The following is a 3,973-nucleotide window of genomic DNA, read 5'->3' as shown; positions in this document are numbered from 1 at the left end:
AATTGGAGGACTCGTTTTATAAACTATATAGATGTCTAGCCAATGTACTGTATACTTGAAACTAATTTAAATAATTAAATCAATTAAAAAAAAAATAGGAGCCTGGGCCTCAGTCTAAAGTGGTTCGGCATCTCTGAGTATGTAAGACAAGGACATGCCCTTTTGCATGAAGTGGGTGCTCAGTACATATAGTAAGTAACAGAAGATGGCACAGGATGTATTTTATCTTTTTGGCTTGGCTTTTTTTTTTTTTTTGTAGACAGCTCTTACACTGGAGCATTCAATGATAAAATAAAACGGTAAACAGTAGTACTAGAGTGTTTCTAATCTGCATGCATGTGTGAAAAGCCAAGCCATTTTTAGACTCAGTTTCTGGAAGCTTTTTTGTTTGCCATTCACACAAAACTTTAAGCAGATTTACACTTAAATCAATTCCATTTGTTCCACATTTGAGTTCATGCCAAGGAAATTTCACAACTTCTCATGAATAAATTGTAATTTAAGTAGATGTTTTTAATAGGTAGTTAAATTTATTTACAGAGAAATTAATGAACTGATCTTCAAAATTCATATAGAAATGCAAGGGATTCAGAATAGCCAAAGCAATCTAGAAAAAAAGAACAAAGTAGGACTCACGCTTCCTGATTCCTAAATTTACTACAAAGCTATGGTAATTAAGACAGTGTGGTACAAAGTACACTGTGTGGCTAGACATATAGAGCAATAGAATAGAACTGAGTCCTGAAATAAACCCTAACATTTATGGCCAATTGATTTTTAACAAAAGTGCTAGGAAAATTCAATGGGGCATAAATAGTCTCTTTAAATGATATTGACACAATTCGATATCCACATGCAAAAGAATGAAATTGGTCCTCTATCTCATGCCACATATAAAACCTAAAATGTATATATCACGGACCTAAATATAAGTCTTAAAACTAAAACTATTAGATGAAAATATGGAGGTAAATCTTCATCACTTTGGGTTAGGCAAAAGTCCATAGATAGGACAATAAAAAGACAAGCAACAAAAGAAAAACAATTAAATAAATTGAATTTTGCTACAAATAAAAACTTTCGTTCTGTAAATGATACCTTTGAGAAAGATTTGCAAATCATATGCGTGATAAGAGATTTGTATCCAGAACTCTTACAACTTAAAAAAAAAACTCAATTAAAAATGGTCAAAGAAAATAAACAGAAATTTCTCCAAAACAAATATGCCCATAGCAAATAAGCACATGAAAAAGTGCTCAACGTCATTAGTCATTAGGGAAATACTAGCCAAAACTACAAAGAGACATCACTTCACACCCACTAGAATAATTATTATCAAAAAGACAAATAATAACAAGTGTTGGTGAGGATGTAGAGACATTAGAAACTGCATACACTGTGGTAAGTGTATAGAATGGTGCAGCCACTTTGGAAAGCAGTTTGGTAGTTCTCCAAAAGGTTAAATATAGAGTTATTACATGACCAGTAACTCTAATCTTAGGTATATACCTAAAAGAAAAGAAAACATAAGTCTATATAAAAGCTTGTACATAAATGTTTATAGTAGCATTATTCCCGATAGCTCCAAAGCAGGAACAACTCAAATGTCCATTAATAGATGAATGCATACATAAAAGGTGGGATATTCATACAATGGAATATCATTTGGCAATTAAAAAGGAATGAGATACCAAGACATGCCAAAACATGGATGAACCTTGCAAATATGCTAAGTGGAAGAAGCCAGTCACAAAAGACTGTATATTATGTGATTCCATTTATGTGAAATGTACAGAAGAGGCAAATCTATGGAGATAGAATGTAGATTATTTGTTGCTTAGGACTGGAATGAGATCAGGCTGGGAAGTGACTGCAAAGAAGTAGAGGGTTTCTTGGGGTGATGAAATGTTCTAAAATTAGATAGTGGAGGGTGATGCTTTCACGATTTTGAATATATTAAAAACCACTGAATTGTGTAAAGATGAATTTTATAGTATGTAAACTATATCTCAATAAAGCTGTTTAAAAAATAAATGATACTATTAATTGGATACTTCCCGTAAAAAAATAAAAAATTTATTTGTAGAAAACATAAGCAATTCACTAGCTTACCACTGACTACTAAAATTTAGCAAATTTTCCTTCACATGAATCCCTGTATGTTTGATTAAGTGCACTTGAATTTCTATCTTTCTGGTACAGGTGTCTCAATGTAAAAATGTAGCCAGTAATTACAAGCTCTAATAAATATGAATGATCCATAAAAACTGCAATAAATATCTGAAGATAAGAGTAAGATAAAAATACTTACTGTCTTGTTTGAAATTGAGGTGCTTGGTGCTGGCAGGGAGTCTTAGCTGCCAGAGTTCTGTTGTGTTCACACCATGGAAACTGACCCTTCCTTCCTCATTAAAGCCCATCAATCAACTGTACTAGGTAGTGACCATCTGGTCGCCAGGGGACTGCCCCTCTGCTTTGCACTGAAACTGGTCAGCAATTTCTGTTTGCTTCTGTAGTTTAAGTTGGTCCCTAACAGGTTTTTTTCAAATAACATTTTGATCAAAGAACATGAAAATTGAAAAAACTGACTGCCAATCTCTATGACACTGTGGTGGTAAATTGTTTGGTAACCACTGTGGAGCAGTGGGGACAGAGTATGCCCCTCACGTTCAGAACCAGCTTGTGAGATCTTGGGCAAGGCCCTAAACGTTGCCAAGCCTCTTGTTTTTTGTTTTTGTTTTTTCCTCTCCAATTAAATAAAGTTTGAACACCTTTTTGATAGGGCTGTGAAAGATTAGTAGCTGAAATAATTTATAAAGCATCTGGCACAGAGTAGAGGAAGGGAGAGAGAGAGGAAAGGAGGAAGCGCTCCCTTTGCCTTGTCTTTTGTTCCCTTACTCTAAGCATTCCCCACCCCCCCACTGCCCACTCCTCCTCTTCCTCCTCCTTCTTTTTCTTCTCTCTCTCTCTCCTTACTCTCTCTTTTTTTTTTCTCCCTCCATTTCTCTCATACCTCTTTTCCCACATGTATTTGTTGAATGCCTTCTACCTGCCAGATACCGTACTGGGCCTTGTGAAAAATAAGGCACTCACCGTTTCTCTCTTCTTTGAGCTTAGAGTCCAGAGAAAAAGACAGACAGTAAGAAAGAAAACAAATAAATGCATATATATTAAATGCTCTAAGAGAAGCACTAAACACTTGAAGACAACATGTAAGAATCTTTAAAGCATGCTGGAAATTTTCCATTTGTCCCATTAGATCCACTCTTCACTATTCACTACCAGAGGAGGCTTACCTGTAGGGACCATATCCATGGGCTTCAATGCCTTCTGACTTCTTGCTGGGCCTGGCCAATTTCCAGCACAAGGTTGGAAGGTGGAAGGAAAATGGGGCTGGAATATTTAGTCATTGGCTTTCTGCCTGATTGTCAGGGGTTTGCTGCAGAAGTCACAGCTCCTGTCAGGTAGAGTTATTCTCACTGGGCCCCAGTCATTGCTATCTCCTCTTGCTTTTTCAGGCCCATGGGTGTTAAGGGCTCTCTGGTGTTGTTTGCCCAGAGTCCCTGTACTATGCCTTTTGGTATTCCTCAAATTCTACTCTCGCCTTGGTAAAAAGTCAACAAATAATCCAGATTGAGAATGCCACTTGCTTCCTGCTGGGATCTGGACCAATGAAGTAGGAATTCTACCAGCAGAGTGGGTAATCCCTCAATGTGGAATTCAGAATGGATGAGTGTAAAGTAAGGTGAATGTGGGAAACCTATATGAAAAGGAGGTTGAGTCCAGATCTGGAAGGCCACAAATGCCATGGCAGGATATCTGGACTCTATTTCTCCCTTTGTACAATGAGAAATGTTGACAGTTTGTGAATGGGGAAGTAAAATGGTTACAAGTCCATCATTTTTAGAGAAGTAGTTTTGCCACAAGAAGGTGTAATGTATTCTGGGGTGAGGGGCAGTCTGGAGGAGGAAGA

This window comes from Pteropus vampyrus, unplaced genomic scaffold (assembly GCF_000151845.1).
Source record: "Pteropus vampyrus isolate Shadow unplaced genomic scaffold, Pvam_2.0 Scaffold18, whole genome shotgun sequence".
NCBI lineage: Eukaryota > Metazoa > Chordata > Mammalia > Chiroptera > Pteropodidae > Pteropus > Pteropus vampyrus.
This window is presented reverse-complemented; position numbering follows the sequence as displayed.